The following is a 22,688-nucleotide window of genomic DNA, read 5'->3' on the forward strand; positions in this document are numbered from 1 at the left end:
CTCTTGGACCTGGTGGGCTGAGAGATGCCTCTCACATCCCGAAGCTGTGTGGTCCTGAGTGCCCATGGGTCAGGGGTCTGCCCCCTCCCTGCTGGAGGCAGCCTGTGTCTCGTCTCCAGGTGGTGAAGGGGAGCCATGCCAGCTGGTGCCACTGTGTCCCCCTCCACTACCATGAAACTTGTGTGTCAGCACCACGTGCCACCGAACTGTCACAGGGATGGGCTGGATGCTGCCTACGGACAGCCAGTGGGCTTCTCCCAGGCCAGCAGCCTCCTTGCTCAGCTGGCAGATGCCTTGCTTGCGCTCCTCCTGCCCCCTTCCAGGAGTGCTCACGCTGAGCCTGTGCCACAGCCCGTAGCAGATGGGCCAGGAGGGACCAACACTCTGGCCCTGTCCTCCAGACCCTCGTCTGCCTAGTCACCCTCCCATAGGACTGTTTTCAGCTCTTGCTCAGCGTGAGGCTGCTTCCTCCCAGTTTTCTCAACCCTCTTCCCAAAGAAAAGCTGCACAGGGAGGGGACAAGCAGGTATCCTGAAGCCTCAGGTGCCTGCCCTCTTGCAGGGACTAAAAGGAGTCCTGTGCCATTCTGCACCCCCGCAAAGGTTGCAGGGGTAGAAATTCATCACAGAGCTCCATCCCAGTTCCTGATCCCCACGTTCCTGTCCCTGAGAACAAACCGTATTTAAGAAGCTATACAAGAGATCTAGTGCTGGAGCACAAAACAGTCCTTTGGGTCCCCTCCCTTTCCCTGTGCAGTGACCCACTGGGTCTGGCTCCCTGGTGCCCCACAAGGAAGTCACTGAAATCCCTAGCCCCAATTCTGCTGCCATACCGGGGTGACCTTTCATGTCCAGAGGTGTCCTCCAAGTGGGAAGGAGCAGCATTCAGCATGCCCAGCACTCAGCCCCTGTCACCTCTGGGCAGCTCCGAACACCTTTCCGCCTGGCAGGGCTGTCCCCTGGGGTCTGCCCGGGCCAGCAGCCCTTGTTCGGAGCTGCCTCAGAAACTGCTGATGGTGCCTTTGCTGCCTGTGGCAGCTCTGAGGGTAGCACCAGAGGAGACGGGCACCCCAGCCTCTTCCTGATGATCGGAGCTGGAGTGGCCTTGTGGAGGAGACTGGGATGCTCACTCCACCATAGAATTTAGGACAAGCTGCTGCCCCAATTCCCATGTATCAGTCTGGCTCCTATGAGAGATGGTGGGTGCTTCATTACCGGGAGGGTCCAACACCTTCCCCAGGAGGCTGCAGAAATATCCCACCAGAGGGAAAAACCTCTCACTGCGGCAGGTTCTTGCCCCACAGCCTGGCCCCTCTGCAGGGCCCGGGGTGGAGAGACGAATGTCTCTGTGTGTCTGTGGCCATGTGTGTCCTGTCCTCCCTGTGTAGTGTAGGAGGCCTGTTGTCGCTGTACATTGTGACTCCTCTGACTGTAGTGGAAACAGCTACACCAATAAACTCTTCACAGGAACCGCGTCTGCCTCTCCACTTTTATTTGTTAATTGGCAATAAATTAAATTGATTGAAATTCCCTGACAAAACTGTTTCTTGCCCACAACAGCAGCCAGTTGGAGCAAGCCCTAGCTGGGACTGTCACCTTGTCACCTACTACCATCACGGAGATGGGCTCTCTACCACCATCACCAAACAGGCTGGTTACCAGCTGGAGCCCCCATGCAAGCTGCTGGAGACAGGAGGCTGTGCCCCATATTTAACCAGAAACATGTACTCGTGCCTGCGTGCATCCATATAAACGCATGTCTGTGCCTGCATGCTCGGCAGTGCTTGGTGCCCAACCCAGGCTCCCTACCCAGCCTGTAGCCACACGCTGAACAGCAGAGCCATGGGCTGAGCACAGAGGAAACACTTCATCAACCACATGTTTCCTCCACACTTTCTTCCCAGGCAGGAGCCAAGTCAGGTTCCCAGGAGCTGCTGGCTGCCCACAGCCCACACTGTGATGGGTTGGACATCCTCCAGTTGTGCTCTCCTGGGTGCTGCTGCTGGGAGTAGGCAGTGGTCCTACCTCCCATGGTCAGGGTTGCTGGCTGCTCCTAGGGCTCGCTGCTGCCATGGTGCATGTAGCAGAGGGCTGGACCCACCTGGGCACAGAGCTGGTGGCCATCCTGCTTCTGAGCCGGGCTGGCTGTGGGGCAGGCAGCATCTGGCCCTGCAGCATCCTCTCTAGGTCCTGGCAGCGCTGCTGAACCTGAGGGAGAGGAGGCAGTGTGGGTGCCCAGCTCCTGACTGTCCATGTAGGCTGGACAGGAGCATCCTTGAATGCTCTCTGCGGGCCACTCCACCACATTGGGAAATGCTCCCTCTGCCATCCCCATTCCACGGCTCTCCTTCCTCTCCTTCTGAATGCCTGTGGCTACCCAATGGACCATCAGTCTGCATGGGAGAGGCTGTCCTGCAAGATCCGTGTCTCCACCTGTTCCATACAGCTCCCCACCCTCCTGCCTGTGGCAGTGCCCCAGTCTTGCCCTGGGACATGGGGCAGCGAGTGCAAGCAGAGCCAGCACGTGCCCCTTACCGCATTGATCCTCCGGACGAGGATGGGCCTGACCTCCAGCTCCAGCAGCCAGTCGGCCTCCAGGATCCTGTGGTGGTACTCCTCCAGCTCCAGGCTCTTCTGCAGCTCCTCGGTCAGGGCAGCCTGGGACCGACGACTCCTTGTCCCCATACTCGGGCTCTGCCGAGGCCGAGCCAGCTCCGTCCCCTCGCCCCGCTGCTGCAGGCGCAGGACGCGGATGCGCCGGGAGACGTGACGGACCTGGGCGCGCAGGGCGGCCACCCGCTCCCCACGGTGCCGCAGGGCCAGCAGCTCCTCCCGGCTCTCCTGCAGCTGGGCTCGCAGCACTCCGGCACTGCCGCCTGCGCCCAAGGGCCACGGTGGGACCAAGATGTCAGGCAAACCCAGGTGAGAGACAGGCTGCTGGGGGGTCCTGCCACGTGGTGGGGGCTGCACGGTGCTGGGAGCCAGCCCTGCTGTGCCCTGCGCTGGCGGCTGCTGTGGCGGCGATGGTGATGGTGGCAGGGGCAGGCTGTACCTGCTCCTATGCAGACAGACCCACCGCCGGGCGAGCTCCGCCGCGGCCAAGCACTGGTGAAAGACTTCGGGGACCAGCCGCAAGACCTTCACAAAGGGCCCCACGCCAGCGAAGCCACGCAGGTCACACAGGCTCTGGGGGCTGAAGATCTGCTCGCTGAGGGTCCCCCCCCGCAGCAGCAGCCCCCAGTTACGCCGGCGGGCAAAGAGATGTGCGGCCAGGCTCGGTATGGAGGCCGGGGGGAGCCGCCACGTGGGGCGGGTGAGCGTCTCCTCGTGCACATACAGGTTCTCGCAGAGCGGGACCACCACCCTGGCGTCAAACCTCTCCTTCAGCCTGCTCAGGTGCTGCAGGTAGGAAGCCAGCCAGCCCACGTAGCCGGCCACGTCAGGGCTGGCTGAGCCGGGCCGGCGCTGGGCCAGCCTCTGCAGGTGCTGCCAGCTCTCCACCTGCCCCGAGGGGCTCCGCGGCAGCACCAGCAGCAGCACGTGGTACAGGCTGCGCAGGTCGAAGCCCTGCCGGCATCGCTGCACGTGCCCCACGAAGGCGCCGATCTCCCCTTCAAGGGCAGAGTAGAGGGCCTCCATGGGCGACCACGGTGACGGAGAGGAGGCAGCCAGGGTCGCAGCTCGTCCACACAGTCCTGGGCCCTGGATGCGCTGGAAAACGCACTGCACCAGGATGCGATGCATGGGCCGGTGCAGGCAGGATTGCTGCGGGGGCTCTGGTTTGGGTCACGTGTGTGGGCGCAGCCAGCAGACGGTGCTACCGAAGGCTGGCATGCTGCTCTGAAGGGTGGGACGGCTGGCCAGCTCGGGTGAGTCGGCCTCGGTTGCTCTGCTGGAGAGGAGACGGCGGGTGGGTGGGGAGGAGGGCAACAGGGGTGGGCTGGGGTGGGAGAAGTGAGGGAGCTGCAAGGGGTGAGCTCAGGGAGGTACCCCCACTTCCCCACTTTTGTGGAACCAGAGGCTCCACAGAAGGAAAAAAAAAAAAAAGGAAAAGGCTGCTGGGTGCTGCCACGCCAGGGTGCACGCTGGAATGCAAAATGCTGGTGCAGCACACAGGGAGAAGCGGAGAGGCTGCCTGCAGCCCCAGGGGATGCAGGGTGGGGGAGAACAGCCTGGGTGCCCGCAGCCCCACAGCTGCCCTGGGAGATGCTCAGGGATGGGGCCAGTGTCCTCCTGCTCCCTAGAAGGGGACTCGGTCATGCCAGACCATATCTGCACTCCAACCAGCAGCTTCTCCCACCTCTTTGCTGTTTGAAAAGAGGTTTGTCTTAACAAGAGTAAGCAGCCACCTCTGCCTGCCTGGAAAACTAAAAATAGGAGGTCTGTTCCCAAAACTATCAAGTGTATTATTTTAAATCATTGTGTGTTTAGGCAAACTATTTGGGTTTCTGTTTCTGCCACCTGGGTTCAAGTATGCTCAAGCTATCTTCTCCAGCTATTTTTATTCTCCACAGCCAGGAGGGGCTGGCACATCTCTCTTGTGAGATACCACTGGCATCCATTCACATGGGCCGTGTGGCTGGGAAGTTAAGGAAACTGCTGGCTAAGACCATCCCCACAACAAAACTGGGAACCCGTGCCACTGGCAAAGTTTCCCCTTTTCCCCGTATATCTGGAAGTCCTTCTCTGTATTCTGTCTGCTTTCCGGGTGCCCAAATGTCATTAAAATAAATTAAGAACTCATCTTTCCTCTTCTCAGTGAGGAGGGGTTTGTGAGCCCTGCAGCTAGGGGGGCAGGCAAAAATGTCAGGAGGCAGCAGCACGGCGCGTTCCTGCGCTGGGGGCTGGCGAGGGCCAGAGCGGCTTTGGTTGCATTCACCTCCCCCAGTAAGTGTCTGCAAGTGCGTTTAAGTGGGGTTGCAGCGGTTTCGGGGGAGCAGAGCTGGTACTGAGGGGGAAGACGCCTGCACACGAAGCCCCAGAGACCGGCTAAAGGGCAGCCCCAGATCACAGCCGCTGGGCTCGTACTGCCGAGCACCGGTGACCCCGCACGTCCCTGCCACGGCCCCAGCCCCGTGCTCTCTGCCCCCTTCTGCCCGCCATCCACCTCCCCTCTGCGTCACTCAAAAGAAGGGACTCACCAGCCCCAGGAGAGGCACCGGCGAGAGGAGAAAGGGCTGAGCTGTGCCCGGCTGCCTGCCAGGGGAGGAACCTGCCCTCCTCGGGCACAGACACAAGCCTTCCTCCCCATGGGAACGGCAGGTTTGGACGTGTCCCTCGCGCCCGAGCCAGCCTTTCCCAGAGCCAGTTGCTGGCCCCGCAGGCATCTCCACAGAGCTACAGGGGAGAGATGCAGCTCCTCCAGCCCCTCTCCCTTGCACAGGTCTTTGCAAGGGACACTCCTCTCTCAGGGATGCCTGAATCCTGGGCACGGGCTTTGATAGCACATTTCTTTGATGCAAGTGAGTACTCCTGTGCACGGCCCTGAATTTGTCCCAAAGGCTTGTCTGGCCTTGGCAGGAGAGAGGCTCCTTAGCCTTGGGCGGTTCGCTGCCTGCCTGCTGCCTTGTGCCCCTGCCCTGTCCCTCCCTGCGAACTGTCCTCCCAGGGCCCTTCAGCCTCGGGCCCCCTGAGATGCCTGTGCTGGGGCTGCTCCCCAAACGGGACTCTTAGGAGAAGTAAATGATCTCTCAGGGGAGTGAGAATGGGGAATGAGAGCAAACCCTCTGTTAGAAACCTCTGGTGGGGACAGCATCCCTGGAAACAGGGGTCTGACCCCAACAGATCCCCTTCCACCTCCACCTGGCTGCCCATGGAAGCAGGAGCCCTGACCACCACAGAATCACAGAATCACAGAATCACTAGGTTGGAAAGGACCTTTAAGATCATCAAGTCCAACCATTAATCCAGAACCACCATGTCCCCTAAACCATGTCCTGAAGCGCCACATCCACACGTTTTTTGAACACTTCCAGGGATGGCGACTCCACCACCTCCCTGGGCAGCCTGTTCCAATGCCTGACCACCCTCTCAGTGAAGAAATTTTTCCTAATATCCAATCTAAACCTCCCCTGGCACAACTTGAGGCCACCAAGTTTCAGCCCGCCCAGTGAGGAAGTTCTGCCTGTTGGGAGAGCTGGCCGGGGCCGTGCCCAGCGTCCTGCCTGGCGCCGGGACCCCACGGGGAGAGAGCCAGGGGCCCCTGGCTGTGAGCTCTTCAATGGGGACAACGCCAGGACACTTCTCTTGTGCCCGTACAAGGTTCCCCCACCCGGGTGCATGCTTTTGGCTGGGGTGCACCTACCCGTGAGTCGCTGTGTCTCACTGTGCAGAGGTGGCTCACATGAGCTCCCCTGCAGGGAGGGACAATGCTTCTCTAAGGTCGGGATGGGGAAGGCACAGCCCGAGGACTGAACCGTGGCTGCCAAAGCTTTTCCCTGCAGGGAGCAGGAGGGAGGTGGGCTGGCACCCCTGGGTGTCCTGCCTCCCTCAGAGGGTGCCACACAGGAGCTGGAGCAAGGTGAAGCACTAAGCACCGGTACCGCACAGCATCCCCCATCACTCCTGCCACCTTGCTCTGTGACCGCCTGGGCCACAGGCTGCCAGATGTGACCTTGCCACTGAGCAGGACAGACAGGTAATTCCCCCCCATGGATGTCTGCAGAGAGGGAGGACCTTGTGGTCCCTGCTGTGGCAGCTCAGCTGGATGATTGCCTTCACCTATCAGCCCAGTGTCCCCGGAGGATGTCCCCCGCTCCAGCACGCAGGGTGCAGCAACGTCACCGGCGGTGGGAGAGGCTGGGGAGCAGCCCGCTCCTGCTGTAACAGGCTCTTGTCTCCAGCAAGGACAGACGGCCAGATGCTGGGACCGGTGCCTGGTACTCCGAACTGGGGCTGCACTCACCCTTCAGCCCTGAAATGGGCCTTGAAACTGGGCACTCTGGCAGATGGGAGGTGTTAGCACAGCCTCGCCTGCTCCCTGGCTTTGCTAGCCCAGTAGCCCAGCGTTGCAAGTTGCCTCTTGGGGACTTACAAGGGACATGTACCCCAAAACAGGTCAGAGATTGGCATCATTTTGGTTGCATGTGCACAGTGAGGAGAAGAGCTCTCTCCTTTAGCATAGAAATAATTTCGCAGGCTGAAGCTTCACAGGCGAGATCAGGAAGAGGAAATGTACTGAGCTCCGGCTACCAGCCCCTGTCAGCAGACCTTGGCCGCGGCCAGGGCTAGCGGTACGACACTGTTTAACCTCCTTGCCTGCTTGCCTGGATTTATCGTGCAGCCTGAGACAAAGACGGAGAGCTAGCCATGTCTGGTAAGAGAGTCCAGTCTGGGAGGCGGCTGCACCACAGCTGCCTGACACACTTTCTACAGCACGAATCCCGCAGTAATGGTATCTGTGAGCAAAGCCCTGCTCACACACTCGGTTAAGCAGAATCTGTAAGGCTGTTTGTAACAGAGCCATCTGTGACCTCCACAGCATCGCACCATTAATAGCGAGGCTTGGTCTGGGTCAAACAAAAGCAGGGCAGGCTTAATAGGAGAGGAAATAAGGTGGATGTGCTTGGCTGGCCTCATCCCCACATGTTCCTGCTGTAATTATAGCCTTGTGCAGCTCAGCTCTCTTATTCAGCGATCTCGCCGCCAGGACCGCATTTCTCATGACCGAGGTGTAAAAGCCGCACACGGGTGTGTTTTGGCCCCAAGCAAACCTGCGGCAGCATGAAAGGAGCAGGGGCAGGGAACCTTGGCTTGCCGCTGCCAGGAGATGGACGTGTGGCTCAGGATGCGGCAGGGAAGGAAGGGAAGGGTTGGGCTGGGGGAACAAGACCGGGACCCCTATCTGCAGAGAAGGCTGGAGACACCTGATTATGGGTTTGGTCCATCCAGCACGGCCAAGTGCAGATGGGGCTGGTAGAAAGTCACAGCTTGTGCTGGCCCCATTGATGCAGCTAGGGAGGATGCTTCGGAGGCCAAGGGGTGACAGTGGGGTGGATGCTGGGAACATCCACCCTCTGGGCCCGTCTGCTCCAGCTCTCTGCTCTTGTGCTTAGGCTGAAAATGAAGAAGACATCCCATTTCCCTGACTGACAGAGAAAGGACAGCCCTGGAGGGCATTCCTGTGCCTGGATGGAATAAAAAGCTTTTCCCACTGCAGGGGTGCCGCTGCCCTTGGCCTGGGGTGCGTAGTGTACAAAGGCAGCATTCTGCGCTGCGGTGAGACGGGCTCGCGGCTGACGTGAGATGGGAACCTGGGGGGTGCCCAGGACAGATAAACACCCCCTCCCCGCACTGTCCTCCCTTGCAAAGGAGGGCTCCCCCTCACACTCCACTCTCTGGGGGAGCAGGTGCCACAGTGCTTGGTGTGACCCTGTGAAAAGCTCTCCAGGCAGCCTTAATCACATTCCTCTGGAGCAGGGACACATCTGGTACAAACATGATCCTGTCCTCAGGGAGCCTGGGCTCATTCCTGCCTCAGAGCCCCAGAGCAGCCCCAGGCAGGGAGAGCTTTGGCGCGGCTTTGGTAGCTGCCATCCTCACCTTTCAGGGACGGGGCTGGCTTGCAGGCAGCAGGGCGGGAGGGGAGGTCCACAGCTTTGTGCTGAGTTGGGGCAGTCCGAGCCTGAGCTGGCCTGGCCAGATCCTGCCCGGGTCTGAGCTGTGGCTGGACTTCTCGCAGGCTGGGAACAGGAGAAGGGAGGAACTGCCCTTTTTTTAAGCCAGTTTCAAGCAATTGTGAAACTAGAGTGGGGAGGGGGCCAGGGCTGCGGGGACAGCGTGTCCCCTTCCCCTTGCACACTGCCACGTCTGTGGCGGGAGAGCACCTTGGTGTCCGGTGTGCTGCCATGGTCAGGCCACTCCTGCAAGGGGACGAGCTTGATTTTTGGCCGCCGCTTCTCCCCCTTTTTAAGAACCCTCTCCTGGCTGCCCCGTGATTTGGGCAATGGGGGGATTTGGTGGCCCTGGCAATGCAGCAGGGCTTGCTGGCGGGGGCTATGATGGTGGTGATGCACAGCAGAGCATGGGTGCCCTCCTCCTGCATCTGTGCCTCCCCCGTGCCCCTGGCTGGGTCTAAGGTATCCTGCCTCTGCTGCCAGCTCTCCTCAGTGAGATCATCCCAGGGATGACGGCGGCGGCGATCAGTTCCCCACCCTATGAGCGCAGCTTCGATGAGCCACTGGGGAGGTGGCACCCACGGCCAAGGTGTCACAGCTTGTTCCCTCACAGGTGATGGGAGAGCAAGCCTGGCAGATGCTCACCGCCCACGGCGGGGGCACGCCAGCCTGCCCGCCTCCCAGCTGTGTGCCAGACCCGTGGCAGAGGAGGAAATAATGATATTGTCTGGTGTCCAGGAGGAATTCCTGCCTTGGCTTGTTCCTGCCAGTCCTCCGCCAACCTTCCCTCGGTGTGGAAAGCCCAGCAGGAAGCTGACTCACTGTCTGCTGCTGCTGCCGCCACGGCTGGGTGCGGGGCCCGGCTGCCTGCAGCGTTGGAGGGCTGCTCCTTTCACAGACGCGGGAACAGCTCATCGCCCAGACCCCCGGTGCCCGCCTGCCCTGGCTCTCCTCTGCCAGGGCCCGGCTCCCTGCTGACGAGCAGAGGAGAACAGCCGTGGCACCCTGGTTTCTGTGCCATCTGCAGCTGGGCTGGCAGGAGGGTTGGGAACTTGCTGGGTTGCCAGCATCGCTGCCGAACACGCGGGCAGTGCCGCTGCGCTAGGCTTGGGGGAAGGAGGCAGCCCCGAGGCGGGGAGAGGGGCTTATGGGCTGGAGAGGGGTCCCATTGCTCATCCTGGGCGGTGGGATCCATGCCAGCTTTCGTTGACTGCTTCGTCAACGTTGCTGATGTGGCAGCCAGCCCCTGAGCTGCCAGGGTGGCAGGGGTGAGGTGCCAGGCACATGGTGGTGGCAGAGTCCGCACGGCCAGCGATGGCACGTCAGCACTCGCCTGCTTATCAAAGCTCAGTGAAAAAGCCGATTGTGGTAGCCACCCCTTCCCAGGGAGCAGCACCTAAAGAGATTTAAGAGACAGTTCAGACAAGCTTGGCGCCAGCTGGGCTATATGAATGTAGGACTAATGATTTAATCCTGTAACAGAAAGGAGCAAATGTCAGGTATAAGTTTCTTATCAAGATTCTTGCCACTTTTCCTACCAGGTAGATGGAGCACAGGGCTTACAGCATGAGTCACTGCTGCTGTGTTTGGGGAATACAATGTTTATTGCCTGGATAGTTTGGAAAGCTGCTTTGTTCTGAGCACCAGGTCAAGCCACCTTCTTCTTCCCTGCAGCTGTAAGGGTCATGCCTTTATGGGCAACCCAGCCCTAGATGACAGGAACCATGGCCAAAGTTTCTCTGCCGGAGAAGTTTGGGAGGGGAAATCTGGTGCTGGAGGTGCTTGCTGGTGGAGAACCTTGGCAGGCAGGCAGAAGAGGTAAAGGAGAGGTGTGCTCCTCAACTTTCTCATGGCTGTGAGGAGCTCCACAGCCCCCTGGTGACCACCCAGAAAGGAGAAGCTGGACAGTCAAAACGGTCTGCAGAAGCAGCAATAGCGGAGGAGGAAATATCCTCCCACGAGGAGAAGTCTGGCTGTGGCAGGAACAGCCCGATGACAAACGTGTGGCTGCAGAGGGGACTGTTAAGGACACATTGCTGTTGAGTTCATCTAATCCCCTTCACTCACAGGGTAATTGGCCTTGTGGATAGAAATATTAGATGGGAGATAAGGACTGTAGTTAGGCTTCTGGCGCCGCCTTGCATGATGTTTTCATAAGACAGGGAAAGTGGTTTAAATTAAGCTAATCCAGCGCAAGTAGAAAAGAGGTTGGATAATCATGCCCAGGGTAGCTCTCAGTGACTTGCTATCAAAATGGAAGGACACATGACAGTGACATATTTTAGGAAACCTTACCAAAAGGTCCAGATAGTAAAGGTGGAGGAGGCTGGTAGGGGTGGTCGTTGCAGTGGCCTAGGTGTGACTCTGTCTTGTGGCAGAGGTTGGACAAGATCCTGCCACCTCCCTCAGAACACTGTGTCTTTTAAGTAGTCAAAACCCACATGATTCACCAAAAAAATCGCAATCACAAAACCTCCCCCCCTTTTGTTTGATCTCTTTTCTTTCAGAATAAAGAAGTTATTTCTTACTACTGCAGGAAACACCCCCCACAGCATAGGTACTTGTGGCTGTGATCTGGCCACACTCTTGACACGCTCCACCCAGCCTGTTGCTCTACACTAGCTGTTCCAGAGCTGAGATACAGTTTTGAAGTGCCGTCAGGATTCCTGTTAGCGGTCTCTCTCACGGTACGGTGCTACGCTGACCTGCGGAAGGGACCCTGAACCCAAAATGTTTGCTATTCCAGAAGACGTCAGCTGTCCTCTCAAACCCCACGCGCGGCTGCTGTGGCTGTATACAGAGGCGGGTCCCTCTTCCCCGCCGCATCTCCCTGCGTGGCACCAGCCGCTCGGGCTCAGCCGGCGCCTCCCGCACCTCAAGCCCTTTCCCGCATCCCTCTTTCGAGGCGCTGGCTCCTCCCAGCCAGCGCGGCCGCCTCCCCGGCTCCCCAGCGCTCCAGCACACGCCGAGCCGGCGGCTGCGGGGCGGAGCGGGCCAGCCGCGGGGCGGAGCGGGGCGGCCCGGCCGCTCCCCGCTGCCCGCGGCCGGCGAGGCGGGGCCGGCGTGGCGCTGGGAGCCGGCCGGCAGCGCGCCGTGCGGGGCGGCACCGCCGATGGACGCCGCTCTCCGCCAGGTGGGACGGGACGGGACGGGACGGGGGGTGCGGGGGCAGCCGGGCGGCGGTCCCGGGGTGGGACGAGCACCGGGGGGTGCCGTGCCCGGGCTCGGGGCTGCCGGGCGCTCCCCGCGGTGCTCGCCGCGACCCCGCTGCCCCCTCGCCGAGGCAAGCCGCGGTTGCGCTTTTTCGGGTTTTGCGGCACCGGGGGCCCCTTGTGAGGAGCCGAACGGGTTACGGGAGCCAGACCCCGGGTGATGTGCGGTTCCAGCAATTCAGGCTGAGGACTGCTTGCAGGAGGAGAGGATTTGTCGCATGATAGTCATGGCTGCCCAGAGACGGCTCGCATGCTGCTTTAATCCCCTGGAGCGACTTAAGGGTCCGGAGCCTGCTCCTCCCGTGTGTGTATGTCACAGCCCGGCTCGCCGCGCGTAGCACCGGACCGGAGCCGGGAGTCGTGCAACGGGAGGCAGCGTCCGCCTCAGTCCGCTGCCTCCTCGGTGCCCCTGCTCGGTCACCTTCACGCTGGCGGGCAGAACGGGCTCCTCTGGAGCCAGGCTCCTACCTGTTAGACGTGGGCTCTGGTCCCACGCCTGCCTGCAGCGCCCTTTCCTCAGGCGTTTGCAACAGCCACGTGGGGCATTATGCCCATGTGGGGAGGGGGAAAGTGATATGGCCCGGTGCCATGCACACCCCAGACCCCCCGAAATTCTCTCTGCCTCTTTCCTTGCCTGAGCATACACAGGTTTCCAGCCCAGCCTGATGCTGCCTTTGGTTGTGAGGGGCAGGTGGGTGCAAGGCTGGGGCAGCCCTTGCTGGTCCCATGGCACTGGCAGTAGGCATGGCAGGCACTGTGGTGTGATGGGGCTATCCTGAGGTCTGTGGCTGAGCTCTTTCGGGCCAGTGGCATCAGGTATCCCCCCCGCTCCAGCCGCCGGTTGGTTTCCAGGCCATTAAACCCAGTGTCTGGCCCTTGCCGGTGGAGCAGGGGAACTGGCAGCCCCCCGGAGCAGCCCGTTGTCGGTGGGCTGGAGCAGCTGATGGGTTCAGGCCTGCCCCCGCCCTGGGTGAAGCGTTTTCTTTATCAGAACCGATGTTTTCCCAGATCTGGCCCCAGCAAGGAAGGAGTGGCTGCCCTGGGGGCTGTGCGGCTGGGGCTGCCCCTCGGCATGCACAGCACATCACCCAGGATCCTTTCAGCCATTAACTGATTAACCTGCTGCTCCTGGAAGCCTGTATCTAATCAGATGGAGGCCAGGGTTTCCCAAAGGGCCATTTCGCCAGAGCCTTTATGCCCACCCTTCTGTCACGAGGAACCTCCTGGCCTCTTGCAACAGGAGTAGCCACCAAGGAGCCTGAAGCGCCTGATGGGAATGGGAGGCTGGAGAGGGGATGCCCAGAGGTGCGTGTCTCAGCAAGCAGCACCCAGCAGAGAACTGCCTGCTTTGTCCAGCTCCACTTGTCCGGGCATGATTCTGCTGTGATCTTAAGAAACAAGGATTTCCAGAAAAGGGCTGAGTCCCTGAAGCCACGGACTTTCTAGGAGTCTTACACCTCTTGTAAATCATGGGCTTAAACCCTGATGAAGCAAGGTGGCCAAGGCTGGAAAGCTGAGGCGAGTCTTCGTGGGAAAGCATCAAGCTTTGCTTTGCAGGAAAGGCAGTGGGGGTGGGAGGGTGGCTTCCCTGGAGCCGGAATGTTTGGCATTTGCTGCACCCTGGCCACTCTTCCTCCTTCTCCATGGGGGTTCTTGGTGGGAGGGCAATGCCTGAGCAGAAGGGAGTTGCTCCACCTCTTTCTGCTGCAGCAGAAGCCAAACTTGTCCCAGGGGATGTGTGTCATCCCTTACAATGAATAACTTAAACTCCAGAATGCTGTTGGTCTTCCCATGCTGTGCGTGCAACATTTAGATACCACACTCAGCAATGTGGTCAGTGTCTGGGGTTAGGTGGGGATGCTGTGGGTCTTCCCAGCTTCCCCGGTTCTTCCCTCGGCTTGCTGGAGACCAAAGGAGTTCCTATTCTTTGAAGTTTATCTACGATAAGTGGCTTAGTGATGAGTTCAACCTACTTATCGTCCTGGCTCTGTCAAGGGGGGAACAGTTTAGTCTGGTTGTGTCCGCTTGACACTGCTGAAGGACTTCCCATGTGCCGTGCCCTCCTCTGACTGCTGACCCCAGGGAGGGTGAGCTGGCGGGCTGCGTGCTGCTGCCGCTCTTCCCCTGCGGTGTCCCAAGTGGGCCAGATTAGAAAGCCTTCATCCTCAGCAAGTGGCTCAGGGATGTGACGGATGACGCCTTTGGTCCAGCTGGGTATGAGCAGAGGAGCCGAGACGGTGCGTGCACTCCGCCATCTCCTTTCTTGGCTGCTGCAGCGAGTCCTGTGCCCAGACAGGGAGGAGGGGCCCTGGAGGCCAGGGCTGTGGCACGGTGACGGGTGATAATTTCCCTGCGTGTCTGGAGTGTGGGCAGGATGTGGGGTGACACAGAGGATGTGACTCGCTTTCCAATTCCCCCCGAGGAGCAGGAATGTCGTGGCTGGGGTTAAAGGAGACACTTCTCCCATCCCGTCCCTCTCTGCTCTCCAGTAGGAGTGACCAGCCGGCACGGCCTCACGGTCAGCCTGCACTGAGCAGCAGCATCCAGTGGAGTCACAGATGCTGTTCTCCTTCTGCTCGTGTGCCACTGGCCTAGGAATGCTGGCATTTTAAGTATTAAACGTTTTTTCTCATTGCTCTCTTGTTGAAATGCAATGCTTTTCATCTGTCTTGTAAAATAAATCCCCCAAAGACCTTAAGCTTTCTGACATGGGAAATGAAAGGCAGGGGGAATCCTGTGCTCAGGTCCTGCATGGCTGTGGTGGTCTGAGCTGTCCTCCCTACAGCTGGCCTGGCCTTCATTTACTGGCTACAGCCCGGTCTCCTCTTTGTGGCCTGGGACATCTGCCATGGAGGTGGGGAGAGGAGCCACTTCCCCCAGGTACACATGCAGACCAGCGGGGAGTCTCAGGGTCAAGTGCATGGGCTACCTGAGATGCCACGATGCATGCATCTGAGCTGCTTTCTTGGCCCCGGCCCGGAGCATCGTGGTGGGGAGCAAGCAGCTCTGCCAGTCCCTTCTGCCCTGGCTGCGGCGCAGGTGTGCTGACTGCAGCTGGGAAGTGTTGGCTGCGCCACAAAGCCACCAGCTAGTCTGCAGAGTGTGGCCCTTTGCCGGCCACGTGATGCTCAGCTGTACACACTGTCCTCCAGGCGTCTGACGGCCCCTTACTCCTGCTGTAAACTCACGTGCGTAAGCGTTCGCAGACAGAGTACGTGGATAAGGAGAAGAGCTGAAGGGACTTGTCTGCGAATGCATCGTTGCAGTGTGGAGCCTGCCTTGTTCACGGGCGCAGCAGGTACAGGACTGCTCTGATTTTTGGTTGCATGTGCAATTCTCACCACCTTTGAGCTCTCAGTGGAAGCTGCCCGGCTGCTTCCTCCAGAGATTCGTGTCCCTAGGGAGCCCAGCTTCTGCTGGGTGGGGAGGGCTCGTACATGGCCTCCTGGATCAGGTTTCTCAACAGCTTGGTTTGCCCTCCCCATGCTCCCTGCAGTTGGGAGAGGTGGGGGTCCTGTGTGAGAGGAGCGTGGCCGGATATCCTGGAGAATCCTTCCAGAGATTCTTGTCTGAGACGAGGGAAATGGTTCAGCTGACTTGGATGACGCTGACCGTGAGTGATGTGCTGTCTTTCCAGATAACAGGGAGCTGAGCGCCTGTGTATTAGCAACCCTTGGCTTAGGAAAATGCCAAATGTTTTGGAAAGAAACAGTAGATAGAGCATTGCCTTCATCAGCAGTGGGGCTGCTCCTTGAAGGAGTATTCCCGCAAAGTCTCCCTCCTCCCTTGAGAAACATGTGCTTTGCTGGCTGTCCCTGATGACCTCCTCTTAGTTTACTGAGAATATTGTGACCTCTTAGAAAAGAGGATCTGGAAAGATTGGGAAGAGGCAGAGAAATGCTGAGTGCTACATCCATGCTGTGTGTGTAATGCTCTCTGAGTCAATACCAAACAGAGCAACCCCACTCCGTTTAATTATTTTGCGTAGTTCAGCTAAAGAGAAGTACCACTGTCCTTCAAGATATCCCTGGGGCTAGTGTAGCATGGATGTTCCTACATGCAGAATCCTCCATCCCAGTTGCATCTCCTCAAAACTGTTCAAGCAATAAGGAGGCAGATGCAGGGCAAAAGGGCTCAGCTGCCCTGTTCTGGAGCAGCAGTTGCAGGGAGGAAAGCTCTTATGCCAAAGGTGACATGAAGAAGTGTCTGGCAGATGAGAAGGAGTCCTGTTAGCTCCCTCCTTAGGGCATTCGTCTGGAGCCAGGCTGCGTGAGCTGCGACCTTGTCAGATCCTATCAGCGGGGCGAGGGTGGGCTGGTGCAGGCGCTGGCTGGGAGCCCCCACGTGAAGGGAAGCTGAGTCTCCCTGGGCCAGCCTGCGGCTGCCCCATCGCTGCCTCCAAAACCACCTCGTACCGCTCTGGTTTCACTTCTTTTAACTTCACTTTTTTTAACATAATAATCACAAACGTTTCGCAATTTCTTATTTCCCATTTTGCTTTAAGGAGAATGTGTGAGCTATTTAAATGTGATCATTAAGATTGAAACTGCTGCGAGTCTGGGTTTCCTGGTTATCCTCCAGTTACCCCAAGCTCTGCGGTTCTGTCTCTCCACTTCCATCCGAGACTGCACACAGTTCAGCAGTGCTGTAGAGCCAAGTCCCAGGAAAAACACCTACGGAGGGCCTGTCTGCCGTGCACCGCTTGGCACAGTGTCCGGGGACTCTTTGGTCCTGTCATTGTAAACGCAATAATTATCGTAACAACCGAACCGGTGGCGGGGCCTCTCGTGATACAGTGATCAGAGCATGTGATGAGAAGGGGGGGAAATTCAGGGCTCTGTGTTAGTCCTGTTTATTCCTTCTACCTGCATCTTGAGCCAATGACTAAAATTCGGCTGAATCACACTTTCTGGAAAGGCTTCTTATTTCTGGAGGATCCCCCACTTTTTGCAGTTTCTTCAAGTGGTTACACAACCTTGTTTTAAAATAAACCCTGCTTCATTTCTAAAGTGTCTGGCAGCTCCATCCGTTTTTGGGTCCTACTTTTCTTCTGCTTCAAGAGAGTTGTTTCATCCCAAATAACTCCTCTGTCTGGAAGAAATTATTCTCTGGCACCGGGTTGCCGACAAAGGTGAGGCAGCAGGTAGCAGAGCGGTGGTCTCAGTACTGCTGCCAGCCGTGTCCTCTCAGCAGGGTGTAGTGAGTTGAGCATGCCGGGGGGTTTGCAGCCCATGCTGTGCCACATGCTGCTGTGATCCCCACACTATCAGTGTCTGGGCTAGATAGGGCGGCCCTAGCTCTGGCAAATCTACATAATGACATTAACATTTTCACAGGTACTTTTGCATTACAAGGGATCTTTCTGAATAGCAAAAATGACCGAGTTTTTTAGATTTTCGCTGGAAGGCTTCTTTCTCACACCTCGAAGCATAAGTAAGCAGTAAACTTCCTTACTCCTGTTTATACATCCCAGACATGCATCAGCTCTTGTTGCAACCAAATGTCCTGGGAGTTTCTGTTCAGCAGTTTGCAATCCTCTTTGGGTCTGTGACTTTCCAGAAGACATTCCTCCCTTTGAAGTGCTCCTTGCATTCCTTCTCCCCTGAAGCTGACCTTTCAGTTTGGCTGTATTTTAATCCCATTTTGTTCAAACAAGCGGACTGTGGAATCCACACTGCTCTGATTGTCTCATCCTTGTGGGTACTTACTGATCTACCAGATGTTGGCATCTGCCAGTACTGTCAGCACTACTTTTGATTTTAGGTCCATGATGAGAATACGAAATAGTACTGTCCCTGTCTCTGCAGAGTTTTGTTAGAAACTCCCTCAATTAGTCATGATTTTCCCCATTCATAACAACTGTTTTGAGATCCCTTTGCTGCTTTTTGCTCCTCAGGGGCTGACTTTTATCAAGATACTGTGTTCTACACGAACAATGCCATGAGAGTCTATTACTGCCCTCTTTACCTCCTATGCTTGAATGCTAATCAAAGCACGAAGAAGTCTTTTTGACTAGACTTCTTTCCACATGTTGGCTGGGACCGCACAATGATTAAAGCTAGAGTGTCTTTAAGTTGGAAAAGCTGAGGGCAAAAACTGTATTTTCCCTGGGGTTGTCAAACTAACAACCCATGGTTACTCAGGATAATCCTGCTATCATCCTCATTTCAGCTCTGACCTTTCCAGGCTCTTGGAATTTCCTCAGCATTACCAGGCGTATCAAAAATGAATATCAGCTGCTGAGAAACTTTATTGGACATCTCTCTGGGAACTCTTGGACCTGTTGATTTTTAAAATGCTTTACTTCCTTTCCATTTACTAATATATGGGAAAGCGCTTCAGCATCTCAGTGTGATGCAAGAGGGGTACTTTCCAGGGATGTTTATTAAAAACTTCTGTGTGTCTCTGTCATTATTCACAATGCTGTCATCCCCATCTAGTAGTTGGATGCTGCTGCTAGCACATGTCTTTGTCCCCAGTAATTTTGGAAGAGAAAATAGTGAAACATGGACTCTACAGTCTTTACTATTCCCCAACTTCTTACTTATGTGGGCTGTTTCCCTCTTTATTTCCCACATTCACTCTTGATTTCAGATTGGCCAAAAGTGCATCCCGGCTCAGAGGCATTCCACTCGCTTGCTGCGCAGTGTTCGAGGGAAGGACACCGAGGACTATCAAACAGTGGGAAAATGTCTCGCTTGAAGAGTTTGAAAAGCCTGAGAATACTTTATTAGTGAAATTACAAATGGGGGAGATATGGCAAAAGAGCAGAAGATAATGGATGAGACAGAGAAGGTGGATTGGATTCTTCTGTTCCTCCAGCTGTGAGAAAAAGGGATTTTCTGCTTCACAGCGATGAGACTGCTTAAAAAGTGTACGTTTCCATATAATTTGTGACTAGATGGTAGAACTCCACATGGCAGGGAATTATTGAAGTCAAGGATGTGGCAAGATGCAAAAAGGTATCGGACATAATCCCAAATCACGCGTAATAAATATTGCAGAAGAAATACTGTTTCAGGGCTCTCATGTGAGAATTTTACAAAACACATTGCATAGTGGCTGCTCAGAGGCAGGATGCTGGAGCTGGCTTCTCTTTGATAGACTGCTGTATCCTCGTGGCTTCCTGAGACCCTGAGCATTCCTCTGTGGACCTTGAATGCCACTCAGCCGTCCATCAGCCCAGCTTCAGCCTTTAAGCCATAGGCCAAATTGAAGAGAGGGAGGGAGCTGCAAGGAAGCTGCCTCGCTATATATTTTGTGGCAAGAGGGAGAGAAGACCCAAAGCAATGTCCAAGTGTAGGGAAGGGCAGGGATGGCTCTTGCTCCGTTTGCAGCAGCTAGTTGGTCAGTGAAAGCTTTGCTGGGGCCAGGCCGGGCTTTTGCATGTGCAGCGTTGTCCCCTTCTCCTCTCCTACAGAGGAGATGCGGGAAAGCAGACATTGCTGAGATGTGTCAGGGATGTTCAGAGACGGGGAATACACATCTGTTAATATCTAGGCTCTGTGAGTAAGGTATCCTATGGAATAACTTGCTTTAATTAAAGTTTTAGGTGGGGCGGTGCTGGGCAGCTCCGCTGGCTTTTATGGATGCACTCCAGTGCGCCTTTCTGAGGCTGGTGAGAAGTTCCCTGGTGGTTGCAAACTCTGAAGGACTGTTGCTTCACCCGAGGAGGGTGGTGACTCCACTGCTGACGGTGGAATTGCAGGAGGCAGCTCGAAGTGAGCCTGGAGGGAGCTTGCAGTGAAGCCTGGAAGGATGCACACCTGCCTCCTCCTCTCTGTGCACCTTGTGCTCATGGCAAAGGGCAGGATTGAAGCATGGGGAAACAGTTGGGGGTTCACTCCCTCCAGTCTCATGGTGAGGAGCTGGTCTGGTTGCTGTAGCGGGTAGTTGCTCCTTTGAGTGGAGCAAGAATTACCTTCAAGGACCAGTTTTTTCCTGGGGGATATCTGAAGCTGCGAGATGTGCAGGAGAGTGAGGACAAGAGATGATGTGCAGCAGCCGAACTGGGGGAGGACAGAGGAACAGAACAGATGGGAGGGGGAGGCAAAAGAGGGGTGGAAAGCAGTGCACATACATCAGTGACCAGAAGTGACAAACTGCTCTTAGATTAGATGGTTTCAAATGCACAAACCTTTTCCTGACACTGCTATTCTGCAGAGCTGCTGGCTCAGGGTTTTGCTCCTTAATTAGTAAGAAATGAGTTTGCTAATTGGCAGAACTAGTCTGAGTCATGGGCTCAGCCTGGACTGCAGCTCTGGAGCAGCAGGACCAAGGCTGCGGGTTGTGCTCAGCTCCGGGAGCTGGGCTGGCTTACAGAGGCTGCCTAGGCTCAGTGGGCTCCTGTGCAGGAACCATGGGTCGTTCCTGGGCGTGAAACACGAGTCCCTTTTTGCTCTGCAGTGTGTGTGTTATCCTTGTGCCTCGCAGGAAGGAGCCCTTTGTTTCTGTTATCCCTGCTGCTGTTGCAGGTGCTGTCCCTCTTCCCAGCTGCTCCATGTTGGCTGCTGCCAGTTCAGCTGTTCTTGCTTCCGTCTCTCTCCTTACCTGTGGCCTCCTGGGCTGCCCCCGCCCTTCCAGCAGCTGGTCCAGGTTTTGCTGATCAGATATAACCCAGGGACTGGCTGTATGGCTTTATTTCAGACTGACACCAGAAAAAAAGCGAGGTTGCATTCCTTCCCACAAGGGTCTAGGGTGTCAGGGATTCCCCCTCCCCACCAATCTTGTATCCATTAGCCAAAGTCTCTTTGTATCTGTCCTATCACTTATTCATGATCATCTAGATCATTCTGTTGAAAAGTGCATTTATTGAAACCCGATCCTGGCTTTGTCTGGATTGCAAGGGCCTTTCTAGCCCGATCTCTGCTGCATGCGTTACAACCACAAAGCCCACTGAGGCGGGGAAGGGGGCTGGCTTAGCGCAATGCTGCTTCCGAGCCTGGGAGCGTATGGATCCATCGCCAGGAAGAACACAAGGCTTGGATGCCTAATACCCATCGAACAGCCTCAGTGTGCCAGGAGGACAAAGGTATGTATATACACAATACTTATAGATTAAAAAACTTCAAGCACCAACAGCAATTTTTGACTTGGACTCACAGTGCAGAGGAGTCTATTTTTGAGACATCTCTGCCCCTTGCAGAATGGCTGCAGCAGTGACTGGGGACAGTTACCCAAACCGAGGCACTGCAAGAGGCTCTCCTGGTATTGTGTTTGCTGGTAGGTCTGGAGACTGAGAGTGCCATGTTCATTCACAACGAAAACATCACCAAAACCCTCCTATATTGGAAACAGAGAGGGCAGTTGTGTGCACCTTTCAGGTGTCTTCCAACCAAAAGCACTTTTTCTCTCTGAATAACTTCTGGAAAATTAATGCACCCATCATGGTTGTAGTCCTTGTGGAGCATGCTACTGCTGGGAGTTGTGCAGGTTTGTGCACAAGGAGGAATGGGGCATGTGAGAGCTGTCAGAGCGAGGCAGCACTACTGCCTGTCTTCTAAAATCCTGTACAGCTGGGGAAGCTTGTTCTCGCTTGCATATGAGAAGCAGCAGTTTGCAGAAGAGAGAGGAGTTCCTGGGCGAACATGAAGATTCCAGGGTAGTCCAGACTACACAAGTAAGAGGAGAGCAGGATACGATGACTTGTTTCTGGTGTGGTACAGTTGCAGAGCAGTGGCTTGCTCATGTCAATCCCTGAGCATGTCTCCTGCTGCGCTGGGAGGCTCTGGAGGGGCAAAGGCACCTGCAGGTACAGAGTTCTGTGTCTTGTCCTCTGCCATTCTCTTTGCCTTCAGTAGCTGGGTAGGCGATGAGAAGGGTGCACCCACTGGTAGCTCCACAGGTTCTGCTTTAACGCCTGGGTGCTTTGCTTCTGCAGTAAGGGTTGGGTGCTGCTCGTCTGCCTCTGCGCCCTTTCCCTGGGGTACAGCATACAAGATCTCCCTTATCCTCTCCCTGCCGGCACAGTATACGGCATCTGCTGAGGTACAGGTGTGTGAGTGCAAGAGAGAGCTCCTGGTACCAGTCACTCCAAAAGAAGGTGCAGAAGGCCAAAGAAATCTGTTGCTTCAATTGATTTCTCACTACTATGGATACCAGGAAATGTTATTCATATGCAAGTCTAGGACCCCAAAGTGCCAGGTGTTATGTGGACAGAGGAAAATGGCATCCCAGAGTTTACTGTCCACAGTGGAAGACAGCACAGTGAGGCAGTACTGAGGAAACTTGGTATGCAAGCAACTTTACTTTCTAAATTATAACCCCATGCTATGGGATCAGTTTTCAGGATTGTGCTTTGCTATGCACTTTGTGGCAAGGTCAGTTCATGGCCAGATTGTCACTGTGGGCACAGGAATGAGGATGCTGGTCTCTCAGAGTTCATTTAGCATCCGGGTGACCTACCCTTGGTACAGGAACTCTGATACTTTACTACTTTATTCTTTCTTTCAGTACCTGCTGTTGTTGCTCCACTTAAAACCAAAACAATCCCCCTAATAAACTCCTAGTTAAAAGAAGAATTGGGAGGGGGTGAGCTATTCTCATTATATAAGGGGCTTAAGTTAACCGTATCGTCCTCTGTGGTGCCTGCGGGAGCTGGGACCCCCCGGAGCTCTGCAGTGCTGGGCTGCGCTCCGCTTCGCTGCCCTTGCTTCTCCCGTGGAAGCTCAGCCTTGCTGCCTGGCAGTTTTTGGAAGTTTTCTGCTCAATTTAATCCTTTCAACTGATCAATGAAATGTGTGTTATTGGGGGAGAGGGGAGTGATGAGAGGGCAGTCTCTTCGGTGTCACCATCTGTTTCTGTGTTTAGTCAAGGCCTCCTTGGGGAATTTCATGTTTAGGAAAAAGGGCTGATGGAAGGAG

The sequence above is a fragment of the Phaethon aethereus genome (genome assembly GCF_964289735.1).
Source record: "Phaethon aethereus genome assembly, chromosome: 6".
Taxonomy (NCBI): domain Eukaryota; kingdom Metazoa; phylum Chordata; class Aves; order Phaethontiformes; family Phaethontidae; genus Phaethon; species Phaethon aethereus.